Source organism: Procambarus clarkii, chromosome 46, assembly GCF_040958095.1.
Source record: "Procambarus clarkii isolate CNS0578487 chromosome 46, FALCON_Pclarkii_2.0, whole genome shotgun sequence".
NCBI classification, from domain to species: Eukaryota; Metazoa; Arthropoda; class Malacostraca; order Decapoda; family Cambaridae; genus Procambarus; species Procambarus clarkii.
This window is the reverse complement of record NC_091195.1, coordinates 24,634,718-24,654,183: the sequence shown is the minus strand read 5'-3', so window position 1 is coordinate 24,654,183 and position 19,466 is coordinate 24,634,718.

Here is a 19,466-nt window from a genome sequence, read left to right as displayed (position 1 = left end):
ATTTTTATTTGTACTCAACGCATTTTTTTTCTTTTTACCCATTAGTTTTAAGCTTTAGTCAGTAGTGTTTTTTCCTGCCCGAAACGCTTTGCGTAATAGTGGCTTTAGGCATTGTATGTACTAGCTCTTATCTATAAAGCCAACAAACTTTGTAAAATCTCTTTATGTATGTACCTTTGCCTAAATAAAAATTATTATTATAATTGTCCCGGGTGGTTAATTGATGCTGTTCATCTACAGATTGCCAACCCCAATATCTCTCTAATATATTCTACAGATATTAGAGGGGTTAATAAACATCTTGGTCAACTATGTAGTTTAATAAATTTACATCATATATTTAGACGCTTTGAAAACATTAATATAAATTATTCTGCATTACTTCTCCAATTAACGGTGTTATCTAATGACTCTATTAATTCCATAAATCGCAGAGGAAATAAATTTCCCGCCAATATTATTTCTGCGACAAGTTTTGAGGATGTTAAACGTCAAATTATGGCCACTGAACGTTCAGATTTACTTCGAGATGATATGAGTTCCTTTGTATCACGTCTTACAACTAATCTCCCACCGCCAGTAGGAACTAATTTCTTTAATTTGATTCTAAAAAAAACCTAAATCATCAGTTTAATATACAATCCCCCTACCATGTATCAATCATGTTTATATATTTTTTGTAATTGTATCAAATGTTTTTTGTATTCTTTATATGTTGAATCTAATAATTTCTTTCCTTTTTTCGTATATGTTCCATTCTGAAATTCTTCAAGACCTTTTTTAATACTATATTTAGTCTTATGAGCTGTTTTGTGAAGAGCATGAGGAAAGGCCTCGCCCATTTGGGATCGTTCTATAAATAAATGTTGACCACAATTCTTACTGGGAATTAGATAATAGGGGCAAGTGGATATCTGACAAGCATTTGTTAAGATTTTAACATCATATCTGAATATATATATATCATGGAATGATGTTTTCTCACAATTAAACAATCCCATCTGATGGACTTTATCCATTATTTCCTTAGGTGTCATTGGATTCAATATTTCTTGGTGAACTTTCATGTATGACATCACCAAATTTTTTTCCACTTTTTTTTTTATAAATATCTCTGAGATTCCATTTCTCTATGACTTCTCTAATCATCTCATTTCTAATATTAAAGCAACATTTATCATAGTCCTCAATTTGCTCAAATTTTTTTAGTCTTTCAAGAGAGCTTGGAAACTTCAAAGCATGATACAAACATTAAAAAAAAAATGTCATTAAACAACTCATTCAATACTAATTCGATTTCATACTCTTCAAATTCCTTCATCATCTCTATGACAAATATCCTCAAAGTTTTTAAAGACAAATCTCCTGCATGAGACCATGAATAAAGGGCTGCAATTTTCTCACCATTTATTTGTATTTCCTTTAAAGGAAAAATATTGGCTGGACAAAGTTTGGTCACATCTAAATGTTTTAAAGCTTTTCGAACTTCATGTAATGTATAATAATTTTCTATATTATATTCAGATTCTTCAACATTATGTTCCAAACATTTCTGCTTCTCTTTCTTATATTTATCAGAGGTGATAAAAAAATGTGAGTAAGGATACTCAAATTTGCCTTTACAAACACATCTGCCCACATATTCTAAAATGATTATTTTCATGATTCTCATTATTAAAGTCTTCATATACTGAGGGGACTCTGGGTTATTATCTCTCATCATCATATACATTATGAACATGGGTTTAATTAGCGTTTCGCACTTAAGAGATATTCCATCAAATTTTAAAATACTCTCTGTCATTAATGCTTGATTTATATTATTTTCACTTTTCAAAATCTCCCAATATTTTTTCAGTTTCCATCGTTTCATGTATCCATTAACAACAGTAGCTTGAATACTATTAATTATTCTACAAACATACTTGGGTCGGCTTTTAATTGGATACTTCTCAAAGAGTTTTATCAACAAGACAGCTAATGATCCTAGATGAGCATTGTGATCCTTAATAATCGGATTCCTCAAAACTGCAAAAGTCATCATTTTAGCAAAAAGGTTAGTTTCCATCAGTGATCCCATAACATGAGCCTCCTCAGGTGTGAAAATTGGTATAATAGCATTAAAGCGAGTTTCTTGTTTACCATTAATAATTTCAATTTCATTGTATTTATGACCAACTTCCCCATATATGTTAACAAAATCCACAAGGGCTGTCACTCCAATCAAATTAAAGGGGGCTTCAACAATTTGAATAATATTATATGACCAAATATTTAAGACTGTACAGTTTAAGTTACGAAAAAGTACAGGAATGCCTGTTATGTTCCAAACAGTCGATAACTGGAATTTATTGACTGAATTTAACAGTGTTAGAAATTTTGGTTCTTGTAAATCACTGACTGTTGAAATGAGAGAAATCCTACAACAATTTTCCGGTAAAACTTGTAATGCAGGAATATGGTGTTTTACTTTTTCAAATATTTTCACAAAATCATCTATATCCTTTTTAAAGTCATTGTCAGTGTATCCTTTTAGTTAATAGGCCTTCTTTGAATAGTAGTGACTTGATACTGTTATTGAGTTCAAAACTACACCAGCTAATTCAATTTCTTTAGGATATTGTCCTTCCTCAATAAGTTTCTTTATTCCATTGATTTTTTCCCTGAGATTAGTTTCAATATTGGTGTAAACTCCCTTAAAACGCCCAGTAAAATTACCTCTTACATCTTTTATGTTCATAATCCTTAGAAATAGTTCATCACAAATTTTCTTTTCTATGTTAATAATCTCTCTCTCTCTCCAAAAAAATTCTCTTTGTCTTTGTTATAAATTTGAATTATTCTCCGATTCCATTGTGTAATCAGTTGATCCATTATTTTTACATTTAAATCTTGAAATTGTAAATGAAGAATATATTCAGTTTTGCTATTTGTAAACATGTATATTTTTTCACCATTATATTGTTTAAGATAAACATACTCATCAAGATAAAATTCACTTTCTAATGTTCCACCAAGCAATAAAGAGCTTTCTACAGATAAACGTATTTTTACAGAACTGCAATGACTACTTATATTCTTCATTACATCTTCCATATCATCCATTTCAAGTACTTGAAATAAATTTGGTATTGTATTTCCAGTATTAAGTTGTGCTTGTAAAAATAAACTCTGTTTAACTGGATATTCTTTTCCAATTCCTAACACAAAAAATTCACACTTTTTTCCAACAGGACATTTCATTTTTTCAAGTTGAGTTTCAGCCTTATCTCTTGATACACTATGGAAGCCATCAGTAATAAAAAACACTTTAATATCTTTTGATTGACAACTTTCAATTTCCTCTTGAATTTTCTTTAATGCTCCGATTAAATCAGTAGAACTATTTCTAAAATCACTTTTTTGAATCTGTGGGCTACATCCCTTTTTCTCAATAACATCACTAAAGGTATACCTAACAGTTTCATTTCCACACTTCTCTAAAATAGAAGCCATATACTTATTCCATTGGTTCATTAATGCTGACCAATAAACACTCATTGAAGTTGAAGTATCAATCATCAGTATATTATATGATAATTGGGTAAAAAGGTCAGGGAGAGTAAAAGGTAAATGTAGAATAACATCCATCCTTCCTTCAGCCTGTAAAAAAAAAATTTCAATGTATTTTCATAAATACTATTAAAATTTTCGGCTACCTAACCTAAATTAACCCATAAAGACTACTAGGTACGACATATAATAATGAAAGAGAATGATAACTAATACTTACAATTTGTGAGGAAAGAAGATGATAAGCTTCAACCTTTACATTTATGGGAATAGATATTTCAATTCCATCCATTTTTCTGGTGAAAAAGTTGGTGGTAATGAGCTGAGAAGATAACTTAATGAATGTTATCATGCGTTATCATTGGTATCCATACGCTTCAGTATGACAGTCAGAGCATCCTCAACTGATTGTCATTCAGGAGGTATCCCACATTATAAGTCAGAGCATCCTCAACTGATTGTCATTCAGGAGGTATCCCACATTATAAGTCAGAGCATCCTCAACTGATTGTCATTCAGGAGGTATCCCACATTATAAGTCAGAGCATCCTCAACTGATTGTCATTCAGGAGGTATCCCACATTATAAGTCAGAGCATCCTCAACTGATTGTCATTCAGGAGGTATCCCACATTATAAGTCAGAGCATCCTCAACTGATTGTCATTCAGGAGGTATCCCACATTATAGTCAGAGCGTCCTCATGATCGTCCTTCAGAAGGTATGGCTCCACAAGCAATTCTCTTTTCCACCAATAGACGAAATGTTCTAACGTTACGAGCCTGCAAATTTCCAACGTTTTAAAGTTCAATACTTTTCCCTATTTCACTGTTAAACTGGAGGTAACGAGGGCTTATCTTGGCCCCAGCCTCTTTGTTCTCCATGTGAATTAGCACAAATGAACAGCCTAAGAGTTACATTCACTAATATATATACTGTCAGAATGATATGACGTCATTTCCTCTTAAAAGATCATTATGATATTATATTAAAAAGTAACATCTTTTACCACTCTTTTCCAGTACTGATTTAATGTGACGTACACACAAGGTGCCTGGGAGTTACTCCCATAGTGTTCGACTGTAGTCATATTTATTTTCCTGATACCCAAATTTTTGGTTGGTGTCGAGAGACGACTCTGTATGATGGTGTATTCCAGACGTCTGTTAAGATCGATGTTGAAGGATATGTTGTTGGCTGAAGTAATAAACAGAGAAAATAAATTTCCCCATAATCCTTCTCCTTATACAAATGGTGGATTCTCTACTGTCTGCTCCCATCTGTTGACATCATAGTATTTTGGGGTTACCAGGAGTAGGGGGAGAGGTTCAACAATCTCATCTCATCCTGATATTTGGCATAGGTACATGACTACTTTCCTTCATTTTGTTCTATTATTTAGATTTTTTGTATCATAACCTTTATAGAAATTTGAATTGGATTCAAGTTTATTAAAAAATAATATGATAATTTTACCATCATTAAAAAAAAAAAAAGAGAGGAGGATAATTGATATTTTTGAAGGAAGGAAAGAAGAGAACGAACTGTAGTAGTATATAATGGTCTATTGGGATTATATGAAAATGGTGGTTCCTTCTCCAGTTTCTCCTTTTTTTTCCTCCACCTCTTCTACCATATCCATATCTTCAGACCCCTCTACCTTAATGTTCAATTTTATATTTTTAAATATAATGTTCCTTGTCTCAATTTTAAATTCCACTTCATTGTTACCTTCTTGAAGTTCAAGTTTCATTACCACAAATGGCGGTAATGAATCTTCTTCCATTGGGAAATCATATTTTGAAAATCCCTGTATAAATAAATCTTGACTGGCTGCATGGGTACATGATATCCAGAGTCTATTCATGTAAATTGGTTTGGATTCATTTTGTGATCTTACTCGTATTGATTCTATATGATTATTTAACTGGACATCTCGTATTTCACTCAAATCAGTAACGTCAACACTATCTGAAATATTCCATGGAAATATTAAAACAATTGGGTTTTTGGAATAATATCCTTTATCATATACACAATTTTTCAATATTTTATTTATGTGAAAAGATTCACTATTATGCCAATATTTGCAAGCATTATTATAATTAATAAGAAAGGTATTAAAAGGTTTTACTATGGTATTTTCAATTTCAAATTTATTCTTAAGATTATATGATAATGGTAATGTAGGAACAATGAAAAAACCTGATTTTATTCTTATATCTTCCTCAATAAAAGGGAAGAATAGTGATTCTAAAATTGATTTCCTGTTGTATTGTTTCCCTGTTTGAGTCATAGAGAATTGTACCAGTTCCTGAGGCACAGAATTTTCTATTTGACTAATTGAAGAAGATTGTAATAGGCCTTGAGGAATTTCTTTGCCTCCTCCTTCACTTCCTCTTCCATCTGCATCTGTTCCTCCTCCTCCTCCTCCTTCACTTCTTCTTCCATCTGCATCTGTTCCTTTGCAGCCACCTCCTCCTCCTCTTCCTTCACTTCCTCTACCACCTGCATCTGTTCCTTTGCCGCCACCTCCTCCTTCACTTCCTCTACCACCTGCATCTGTTCCTTTGCCGCCACCTCCTCCTCCTCCTCCTTCACTTCCTCTTCCATCTGCATCTGTTCCTTTGCCACCACCTCCTCCTCCTCCTCCTCCTTCACTTCCTCTTCCATCTGCATCTGTTCCTTCACCTGCTCCTCCTCCTTCACTTCCTCTTCCACCTGCATCTGTTCCTTTGTCGCCACCTCCTCCTCCTTCACTTCCTCTTCCATCTGCATCTGTTCCTTCACCTCCTCCTTCACTTCCTCTACCACCTGCATCTGTTCTTTCACCTCCTCCTTCACTGCCACTTACACTTCCACCTGCTGCATCTATTCCTTTGTCTCTTCCTCTTTCTCCTCTTTTACATAAATAAATAATTATTATAACTGTTATAAAGAATAATATTATTATTAAAAATACAGTCATTGCTTATTGTTTTTTATTTAGGATAATTCAAAAAAAAAAAAAAACTTTTTTCAAAATAATCCACCTCATATCTAAATAAATGAAATAAAATTGTTCTGCGCAGCTGAGTTGACAGCACATTGGATCGAAATCCCGGGTGCCCGCGAGAAACATTAGGTAGAGTTTCTTTCACCCTGATGCCCCTGATTCCTAGTAGTAATTAGGTACCTAGGAGTTAATCAGCTGTCACTGGCGGCTTGGTCTAGCTAGGTTCGGGTCACGGGAACACTAAATAGCCCAAAATCATCTCAATATAACCTCAAGATATTCCCGTTACCAGGGTCATGTACAAATTATCATTAAAACATTAATATTGTTTTTAGAGAAATACAAAAAATGGAAAAGCAGCAGCAACAACAGTGTCTTTTCAATTATAAACTGTTTTTTGATAATAAAAGGAACATAAAATTTCCAGCCATTTTATGTTTACCAACATTTATATTATATACGTTTTCAATAATCTTAGATTATTACATTCAAGCTCTAAACCCTTCTTATCAAACCAACTCATCAACTATTCAGTCCGCCAATAATATCTTAATTTCATCCTTTTTATATACACTTAAAACAGTCGTCAATATGGTGGTTTATGTAGATGATGAAGATGGTGATGATGACAGAGATAATAATGGTATCCAACTAAAAAGTCCCAAGGAACTTCATAATATTTTCTTATTCGAGGCCCAGTCTATTATTAACAGTAAAATTAAGAATAATAATAAATATAAAATTAAGCCTTCATTCTTTGCTTTAGAAACCTATATAACAAATGATATCAGTCGCTTAAAATATTTACAACAACTTTTTCAGACAAACTTTCGCATTAATGGAGTTTCAAATTTGGTAGATCTTCTGAATAAACTAGAAGCTGATGGGGCAGTACCTCTTGTTGAAGGCGAATTATCTTTCATTTCAACAGCCACATCTAAATTTCCACCCGGTTCATTGCATTATACGACAGCTACCACAAAAACATATCCTTTGCCTCAGCGTATGGGTACAAAATTTTGGGGCCCATTTTATTGGCGAATATTCCACACACTGGCCAAATATAGCCAGAAAGATGATCGGTTTAGAAAAGATTCCAACATAGCATATGTTATAAATAGCTATCCTAGCCTGTTGCCCATTATTGTCCCATGTCCACAATGTCGACAACATTATTACATTAATATTCGTCCCAGTAAGCTGTCTGATAATTTATGTCAGTTGGAAAATTCAACTCCCAACGATATATATTCTCATATTCATAACAGTGTTACAGAGAATTTAATTCCCCTAAAATAATTGATACAATAGATCTTAGGTCAGCATTCATTAGGAGTATTTTGTCTAAACAAGATGTGGTTGATGTCTCTGTTCTAACATACATTACATTAGTGTTAGCTTTTGTATAAAAAGATACAAAGGAAGAGGATTCTGAAGAGTCTTTTTTGCTGCTACTGTTGTCAGTAACCACAATAAATATATATGTTTTTTGAAGACTGGGCCGGTTAATTTCATTTTCAAATTGTTCGACTAGCCGCCTGATATTTAGAGGTGAACTATTATAATGAGGTACATTTAGTAACTCTTCGTCTTCATTGTATCCATTTGCATTACCATGCGTCACATAAATAACAAGAAAGGAATTGGTACATATTGGTAGTTTGGGTGGAAGTATCTCTAACATCTCTAATAGATCATCATAAGTGCCATTATTCTCATTACTTTTTGATGGTAAATAGAGAAGCTGATAATTAAGACTTTTTAAAATAGTTTCAATATTCTTCATTATTGTCAGTTTTCTATGTTTAAATATACTATCAACAACAACACCAGCATAACAACCATCTGGAGGAGGTTGATATAGTGATGTAATCTGTCCTATGTCTATTTTGTTCTTCAACATGTTGAACTAAATTATAGTGAATGAAATGGTAAGCTATATATATATATATATACATTAGGAAAAAAAATAAGTTATATATTTTTGTTTATTATATTATGGTGGTTATAGTTATAATTTTATAATTCATATAGTTTATACAATTTTTTTAATATTCTATTTTAAGTTTCTAAGGGAATTATGATGGTGATCAAAATGGAACAATGATATGAGATATATAGTGCTTGAAATTTTTCTTCTTCTTTTTCTTCTTTTCCATCATCTGTTCTATTACCTTCTATTACCACATTTTTTTTTGGGGGGGGGTGGATAAAGTTGGAGTTGGTGGTGGTTGTTGTGGTGGTGGTGGTGGTGGTGGCAGTAATTTAAGTACCTAAGGAAATGATGGTGATGGTGAAGATGGAGGGGTGTTAAAAACAACTTTTTCTGATGAACATAATGGATCTTGGATAAGGTTAGCGTCTGTTTTTGCTGTGGATGTTGATGGAGATGGAGATATAAATGCTTGCGATGATTCTTCTACTGATAACTCTGAAGCCGAAATTTCTTTTCCTTTTCCTTCATCAGGTTCCATTACCACAACTTCGGGAATGGGTATATTTGGAATTGATGGTGGCAATGTTTTTTTATAAAACTTAATCAAAATACTTTCACATTTGTCCATTTTTTTATCTTCATGCCCTGCAATGATGCGGTATTTACTTTCTTCTCTTTGACTTTCTTTAAATACATAAAAAGTTTCATCCACTTTTTGGATAATTTCTTCCTTGGTTTTCAGTTTCCTATTACCTGAATTGTATGTAATTAAATATTTTTCGTCTTCCTGTTCTTCATTAATAATCATTAAATTACGATATAGAGCATTAGGAGATTGTGATTTCCTTTTGCGTGATTGTTTCTTGTTAGTTAATTCAACCACTTCAGGTTGATTAGCAATTGCTGCTATGTCCATAACTGATGCTGAAGTTTTAGTTTGAGTGGGATTCTTCCTAACCATTGTAAGGTTTGGGAGTCAGAGAATAAATCATATCAGAAGGAAGGGTACTGTACTTTATATAGGAACGCGATGTAATATTTTTTTCATAAATACTAACACTCTTTCACTATAATGACCTCTTACAAATGGTTAATGCCTATTAGGGGATATAAAAATACATCATTAAATATCGAAAAAGCTTTCATGGGTAAAAAAGTTTCCCAATTGGGACAAAAACAACAATCATATTATACAATAAAACCTTTAAAAATTTCATTAGAAACTTATGATGACATTGTATTAAATATTTGCAACATTAAATCTAAATCTACTAATTTTGAAAGCAACATGAAAGGAAAACAAAATATTGGAAATGAAAATATATCGTATAAGTATATACGAATATCTAAATTAACAAACCAACTGGTTAAGACAGATCTAAAATATTTCATAGCATTTAGTCAGTCAATCTGTCCTAGTTGTTACTTTGTAAATTGTGTAATTTGTATTGATCGAAATAAATTTAAACGTTATATGAGTAATTATAAAGTTTTAACTAGAAACTTAAATGATAGTTATCCTCGTTTTATAAAGTGCTCTCAATGTCATTTAATTTTCAAACCCCATGAAGAATTATTATCAAGTGTATTCCCAAATGCAAATTCAGTCCAGGGTCTTTCTAATGCTATTTTTCGTTATCTTAAAGTGAGAAACCGTATTTTTCGTCCAACAACAGGTGGATGGCAATGTAAAGCATGCCAAACAAAATATGAACATTCATATGCTGAATTTAGAATTTACCTTAATCATATTTGGCAAGGAAATAGCTCATCAAAAGCAGATAATAATAACACTCATGATAAATTCCTCTTTAGAAACCCAAGAATATTATTTGAGCGACTTACAACCCAATCACAATTTGAATTAAGAAATGATCCTAATGAACTTAATTATAGTGTGCATATAAAGTTATCGAATGGAATTCACCGGTTAATTCCACCTTTAGCCTTCCTTATGAATCATCAACGATCATTGCCGTTTTACAAAAAACTTATTTCAGATCCTAGTGTAAATATGAGTAAAGTTAAAACGAGTTATGGATCAGTGTTGAGTCGAATGAAAAGTGATAAATTTTCTTCTATACGTCAACATGGACACAATAAACGATACATTGGTTCAGCCCGCGTCATTATTACCCCCTGTAATGAACTTGAACCAGATGAATGTATTCTTCCTATTAGTGTATGGAGACGACTAGATTGTCCACGTTATGTTCTTGCCCACCGTTATCCTACACTTGATGATAGAAATTTTACCTTGCATCGGGTGAAAGCTTTTTGGATCTATCCAGTCATGGCTATCCCCACTAGCATTGTGCGTGGTAATCATGCCGACTTCGATGGTGATGCCATGCAAGTTATTCCAGTAAGTCATAATGTGGCTTCTGAAGCTGAAGCCGTTATTCTTTTCCATCCTCGTACAAATTTTGTCTTACCAGGTAGTCTACGTTTAGCTTTTGATCATGATGAAATTTTAATGTTATATTACCTATATGGTCTTAATAGAAATGAAATTCATGGAGCTCTGTATCGTTTAGCTATAACTGAATCTTCCTCGAGAGCATATGATATATTCATTCATCTTAGAAAGATTTGTCATTAAATAACTAAAACTCAAAAAGTTTTTTCGATATCTTATAATGATTTGCTACAGTTTATTTGTCAACCTACACCATCCTATGTTGATTTTGTTGAAAAAATATTTCGTAGTGTAAGTAATAATAATACTATAAAATGTATGATTCAGTCTGAATCATCTCGTTTTTCAATCGATCATTTATGGCAGATTGTCGGCAAAATAAATGAATGAGCTCATCAAAGTTTTCTTGAAGGAATGAACCGTCAAAGCTTTATTAAAATGGCCCAACTGTCACGTGATGCATCTAATAAAGACATAGCTCTATATGGATATGCTTATATAAAACAATTGTATTGTACTTGTTTACTTATTTGTGGTTATGACGGTAGAATTTATACACCACGTGGAATTCTCGCTGCTGACTGTCTGGAAGATATTTTATAATTTAGTTTAATTTTAGTGGAAGAAAAGAAAAGAAAAGAAGAACGAGAGAGAGAGAGAGTGAATGAGAGAGAGAGTGAGAAAGAGAGAGAGTGAATGAGAAAGAGAGAGAGAGAAAGAGAGAGTGAATGAGAGAGAGAGAGTGAATGAGAGAGAGAGAGAGTGAATGAGAGAGAGAGAGAGAGAGAGAGAGAGAGAGAAAGAGAGAGAGAGAGAGAGAGAGAGAGTGAATGAGAGAGAGAGAGAGTGAATGAGAGAGAGAGAGAGTGAATGAGAGAGAGATAGTGAATGAGAAAGAGAGAGAGAAAGAGAGAGTGAATGAAATTATTTGGGAAGTGGTGGTAGTTTATAAATTGACTTCATACACAGTTTAAATGTAGATATGATAAATAAAACCCAGTAGGCTCAGAAATCTATATTGGTTGATTAAATGGGTAAAAGGGAAAGGAGTCAACTCCCAAAATAATGAAAAACATTTGCTTTCTCACTAGCAACAACGAACAATGAGACATAATGTCATATAAATTAAGAGCTCACCCCCCCCCCACCCCACCACTTCTCTCCACCGGGAGAGTAGCACCCAGAGCCCTCCGTCAGACCTTCAGTTTGTGGCTCCAGTGTGCCTCATCCACATCGTGCTCAACCTGCTCCCAGCCACACATACCCACCGCTCCACAACACATTCAGTATCCATCTATCTTTTGACCAATCAATAAGCAACATACTGGTCGTCCTACTTCTGGAGGATTCACAGTAAGATTAAAGTTGTAATATTATTATTATTATTATTATCCTTTTGTCATATATTTGATTATTAAAGGTTTAAAACACTTTAGTGCACAAAAAAGTGAATGTCACCAAAGCATTTGCTATCCCACCACGAAGTAAATAAACACGAAGATGACTCGCCATGACACCCAAACAGAAAGTAAATGTTCATACTCTTTCGTTTGTTACCAGCCTCACAGTCATCCTACAGCGCTTATTTTGATATCACGGAACTCACAATAAAATTCCCCACCCAGACATATGCCTATCAATGTCTAATTATGTTCCACACGAGCGTGGGAACTGGGCGAAGCGTTAGCCGTGATTTCAGCAGCGACGACACTGTTGTGATTGTACCCATGAGCGTAAAAATTTTTTTTACTTTGCTCATGTTTTTCAAGTTTATATTCACACCGGTTTTTTTTGGTTTGTATAGTGTTCGGAATAAAATTCTCTACACAGACATATGGATATAAATGTAGAATCATGATCGCGGCCAACACAAGAGTGTGTGGAGTGCGCGATTACCCACGTTGTGTCACCAATTCAATAGTCTCTCCTTCAAATTACAATACATTACCGTTTTCTCAAATAGGCACACAGTGCCTATTAGAGAAAACAAGAAATTTAATGGCAAACATATTCATACAAACCACAAGTCGATCGAGTAGTATACACCCACTATAACACAGTCCGTAAAAAGTCGTGATCCGACAAGCGCTTAAATAAACCTTCCCGTAAATCCAAATGAAGTTCTCAGAAAAGTGTTAATTAATTAAATTTAATTTTCAAATTATTGAACTGTACTTTTTTTTTTTTTTTTTTGCCTCATTTTTCTCTGAAATGATATACTTTCATTATGAAATAGTCAATTTTTCTAATAAATTATGGTAATTTCCTTTTTTTTTTTTTTACAGTTAAAGTTGGTGTGGTGTTCATTATGCAGAAATTAAATAACTCTTGACTGTCCCATTTGGCATTAATAATGGATTTGCAGAAGAAGAAAAAAAAAACAAAAACAAAAAAAAAAGTTGAAAAAGAAAGATCATGATAAGCAAACAACTGCTAATATTGATCTAGAAATTTTGTTTGTAGAAAACGATAAAGAATTAGATTATAAAGAATTAGATGTTTTTTACCAAATAACACTCTGTTCAAATACATTTTATATCCATATTTTTTTCCCCAATCTATCTCCAGATAAAAATAAATGGGTTAAGGATTATTTAATGACTGACAATAAATCAATATCATTCATTAGAATAACAGATATACTTAATCAGCATGCAAAGTCATTAAATAGTGACAAACTAAAAATGTTGACTGTACTATTTGAAAGTGTTATCATCAAGTCAAGTAATGATGAAATTGATTAAACAAATGTAAAATGTTTCACTATATAAAAAAACTAATTGGGTTATATTTATATGGCAGAAAAATATTATAGTATTATAATACAAGAAAAAAAAATAAAAAAATATATGACAGTATATTTATCCTTCTTCTACCTTTCTCTTCTTGTAAACTTAAATATGAAACCCAAACTAGTTGAATTATCCATGCTAGATTATGTGTGGATATATTCATGGAATGTTGAAGAACAAGAATTTTATGGGATTCCAGTGCCTCAAAGTCAAATTCAAGATAGTGGTTTAAATCGTGAAAATATAGTACCACAAGACCCTATACGAGTAATTTTTGATGCATTGTTACGGCCCTCTCGGGACGCAACGGGGTTCTTACTCTGATGTAGTTAGAGGAAGATATATATATCCGGCCCCAAGCCAGTAGAGGCTATCAAGGGATGCGATCCGTGACGCAAGTAACTTAAAGGGAGTAGGGAAAGAAAGGTAAGAACTTAATATAATATAATATTCACCTTCACCGTTTAAATATATATAATAAAAGAGTACACAAGGGGGAGGGGTATTAACACTTTACAAGGGGATCAACACTGTAGTCTTCTGCTGGAGACTATGGATCCTCGAAGCTAGGTGCTGAGTCCGCGGTGCTTTCTTCGTGGCCTCAAGACGTGTCTCCTGGAACGCCGAGCCTACCCTGGCCACTGGTCAGCCACAACACAGGTCCACTGGGGGCACCGTCGTGGAGGCCGTCAACCACACGTCCAGCAGGTCTGCTGGCAGGTACTGAGCCACCAAGGCTGGTACGGCCACTCCACGAACGATAAAAGGGGTACGCCCTAGACAGGAGTCTCGTGTGATATCACCAATCACCCTCCTGTCCTCAATACCCCAGTGGATTATCGTCTCCAACCGTCGGTCCCGGGTAAATCCTTTCACTGCCACTCCAATGGCAGGCTAACACACCACAGTGTTCTTCCGGGGGGACGACGTCACAACAGCTGCAGCAAACTTCACTGTATGGAGACTGGCTGCCTCGGGTAGACTGACTCCACCTTCAACACAGTGGTCCCAGGTCGGCTCTGTAAGCAGACACGTCATTAATAACCGGGACACTAATACACCACACTCACAGGCTCAGATACAAACGCCCGACATATCCACTCCATAGATGGCGCTGTCGTCGGAGCACCACCTCACCAGAGGTCAGGAGCGGCGGTGTTGAGCGCTGAACCAGACTGGAAACTGGTCCTCGAGGCCAGTACACGCTGTCCTCGCTAGGTGTCGTCGTTCGTTTGGCGGGGGTTTCGGGAGCTGACCCACAGATGGCGTGTTTGTCACTGCTCCAGGCTCGGACGCTGAATCCGGGTCCGTAACATGCATCAAATTTTGATCACTTAGTTTTAGTTACACAACAACGTGAACTATTTGATCGTTCTATGATATTTTTGTATAATTGTGGGCTGATAGATTATTATACTCTTGAAGCTGAATATAGTCAGAATGGTCATTTGATTATGGGCGAAGCCTCATTGGAAGATTTGCAATTGGAAAAATATCGAGGTTATGCCGCTCGCGTTTTTTGTAGAGGTTATCGTAGGTGTATGGATCTCTTTAACTTTCTAAAATATAACTATCATCCATTTGGTATTAATGCTATGGGTAAATATTTTAATTCATACCAATGTTATTTTGACTGTGAACGACGACACAATCCAAAATTTCAATCTAGGGGTTTATTTAAAGTACATGACAATCAACTTGTTTTTGTGAGTGGGGATATCGATAACTTTTTTCCACCATATCGGATCCTCTCATTTGATATAGAAACTAGTCGGCATGATTTAACTGGTGCCATTCCTCTAGGGGATAGTTCATATGATAGGTTAGTTGCTACTTCTTTTCAGACAGCAACTGTAATGAATGCCCAATATCCAACTGAATTAAGTGACATAAATACCCGTTTGGTTGTATATTATCCAAATTCTCAAAACAAAAATAGAGAATTTTCCATGATAACTAAACAAGGAATTTCGATCCATGTTGAATTATATTCTTCAGAAAAACAGACTCTTTCTCGATCTTTGGAGTTACTAAGCAAACCTCAACATATTTTCGCTACTGGTTATAACACTGATGGATACGACCATCCATTCCTCTTCAAACGAGCACTATTTCATGGTCTTTTACCTGGACATTTATTTTTCCACACTTACACTTTAAGGTCATATTTTGATATGAGAACCGTACCCCATATGACTCCACCTTGGATTTCAGATGTAGATGTTATGATTTGCCGTAAAAAAATTTTTCCAGTTGGTAAGTTTCTTGAGCCACCTTCTGATAGTTTAGATGCTTGTGCAGAAGCTATAATGGGCCGCAATAAAGTAGATTTTAATATTGTAGCTATAAATAAAATGTATAAAAATTTAGAAGACAATGGAGAGGAACCGGATAGTTTTTTTTTTGAAAATTTTCTAGATTATTGTACTGTAGATGTGGATCTGGTCACTCAATTGAATGGGCACCTTAATACTATTAGAATTACAATGGGTTTATCTCGTATGGGCGACCTTGACCCATACCATTGTCTTGGTGCCAGTTCTACAGCTATTGTGAGACGTTACCTTATAAATTTACTTAATTCAATTTATATGGCTCCTATTGACGAACATCTCATTAATAAAGTAAACTGTTATTCACAATCTCAATGGGAAATAGGTCGTATTCTTCCACAAAATCGATACGCTAGACATTCCATTGAACAAAAGGATCATTTGGATACAGGTAGAAAAAACACTTACAAAGGCGCTGAAGTTCTTGAACCGAAAATTGGAGTACATTTAGCTTCTAATACTCATTCAAGATTTGTTTTTGATTTTTGTTCATTATATCCTAGTTTAATTATTGACTATAATTTAAATCGAGGGTTCGTGACTCGAATTTCACGTTGTCAACTCCCAGAAGTTGATGAAAATTTATTTCATATACTTATTATGGATGAAGATCCTTATTTTGCTTATGTTAGTGTTAAAGTCCAAGAAGGAAAACCATACACTCAATCACCATTACGTCAGATATGTGAAAAATTAGTAAATGAACGAGGTATTATGAAAAAATTAGGAATGACCACTCAAGCTAACGCTCTTAAGATTATGGTAAATTCTATTTATGGGGCAATGGCGGCCATTAAACTACTCGCAGATGAACTGGTCCCATGCATGGTTACTGGTTATGGTCGGTATCATCTTAATCGGGCTCAACATTTTTAAACTAAAGATGAAAATGGAATTGGAGCGACAGTTTTATATGGCGACACTGATTCATTATTTCTGAAGGTAGCTCGTTCAGCAGGAACTGGAGATGAATTGGCTAATCGTTATAATACTAATCTCAGACAAGATATACCTTCTACATGTTATCTCAAACTAGCTTTCGAAAATGCATTTGGTGTTCTAGTGCTAATAAAAAAAAAAACATTATATGGCTATACAAGAAAGACAAGTTGGCAATAAATGTAAAATCAGTGGTTATAAAAAACGTATCAACCTTAGTAATCATCGTGACTTAACAAATTTATTGCAACATGTTCTTATGATTTTACGGGACAATGACCCAGCTCATATTTTTAAGAATATTAGAAATGAAGTAACACAATGGTTTAATCAAATAATAAATCAAAATGATGATGAGATCAACCACCAGCGCTTTTTGAGTACCATTAAAATTCGACCTCTTCATATGTATAAATCAACTAGTTGCATTCATTATTGCTTGGGAACTAAAATTGAGCAACTTCATCCAGGTCCAATAACAGCAGAAGGTGGTACTCATATTTCATACTATACAATGGTACCATTAGTACCAAGGGCTTTAACTTTACCTAAGAGTGTGTGTCTATGTCCAGCTATTACATATAGACCCCAAATACAAATAATTAATCGTTTAATGGGATTAATTTCTGATATAGGCCAAACTGTTAATGCCCTTATTCAGACTGCTGATTCAGAAAATGCATCTCAATATAGTATAGAAAAGTTAAGCTTGGATTATAAAAAAAATGAAAGATATCAGCTCTATGAAAAACATGTTGCACATGGTTATAGAGTTTGTAATCTGAGTGCCTGTGAGCTTTTGTTAAATATTCCTTGCATTGAAATAACTTCAATATGGCCCTCATTTCATTACGAGTGTTTAGAAAATTCAAAATTTTATATGTTGTTTTTGACTAGAAAACATAAATGGTGGTATAGTACTACTACTACTACTACTAATAATAATAATAATAATAATAATAATAAGAAGAAGAAGAAGAAGAAGAAGAAGAAGAAGAAGAAGAAAAAAAATTCTGAATGTAATTTTATTTTACGTACAACTTTTCATTATGATAAGACCAAAAGAAAAATGTGGGTGACTCTAGATTCTGATTCTCAATGTCGAAAATTTAGCAATTTAAAAAATATATCACATTTTCTTTCTGGTAATGTAAGCAAACTGACACATTTGGTACCAACGATCTCAATGGTGAATAGTAGCAATATTAATAATACAGACATTTTATTCACATTAAATTCTAACTGTTTCGAAGAGATGTTAGCCTTTTTTATTTTTGTTTATAGTTTGGAGTGTGATATGTATGATATAATTATGGAAAATAAACAAAATAAGATAGATAATGAGGATGATCGGTGGTTAATTATATTACCATTTGTCGCCATAAGGAGAGACACATTGGCAGAAAATTCATATTATACATTTTATTAAAAGTTATATATATATATATATATATATATATATATATATATATATATATATATATATATATATATATATATATATATAAATATATATATATATATATATATATATATATATATATATATATATATATATATATACAGTGGTACCTCGCATAACGAATTTAATCCGTTCCATGTTCGTCATGTGAAACGGACGTCATACAAAACGAGTGTCCCCCCATGTAACCAGTGTGATGCACTGTGTTTATTGTGAAATTTCCCCAGAGTGCATGACATCAAATGTTCCCCAAAATAAAATTTTTCTTTGTAAAATGATAAATTACCGTCCCTGAACATGTCTATGTAAAAATAATTACCAAATTCCACTTACTTTGGCTGTGAGGGCGTGGACAAGGTGCGCTGTGACGTCATCAGGGCCTGGTCGCCCGTGTGTGAAGCTCCCAGACACGGTCGCGCAGGCCATTCAAGCACCGCGTGTTGCCACAAATATATTTTCAAATATTTTTTCTATGCATTTCCAATGCAGTTTTATTTGTTTCATTTATCGTATATGATGCATATTTGTGACCTTTACAATATGTATACAGTAGAATGTTCATAATTTTCCATGAAACTGTGATACATGTGTCAGTAATGTGTCCACAATAAATGTTTATTGTCACAATATTACGTGGTAAAAATTCACTAATATTACAATATGTACAGTTTCACATACTATTTACACAGTAACACACTGTATTACACACTCAGTACTTTGGAGGTGCATAATAGTCAACGAAGTAGTCCATGATACACAGCGCGACTTTGCTCTCCTTGCACCAGCTACAGATAGATTTTTGCTTCCTGTTTCATCGTTATGTGTGCTTGCAAATAACGCACTTGCGTGCACCCTTGGCTTTAGTACTTGTAGGTGGTATGTAGCCAAGCTTGTAAAGCATAAAGTAGTATTGAAACGATTATAGGAAAAGCTCAATTTGTAAGGTAGTCTTGAAAAGATCGCTTTGTAAGGTCCCACACAGGAAGAGATTCAGCTAGCCTCAAAGAGTGTCCATCAGTCAGGAAGAGATTCAGCTAGCC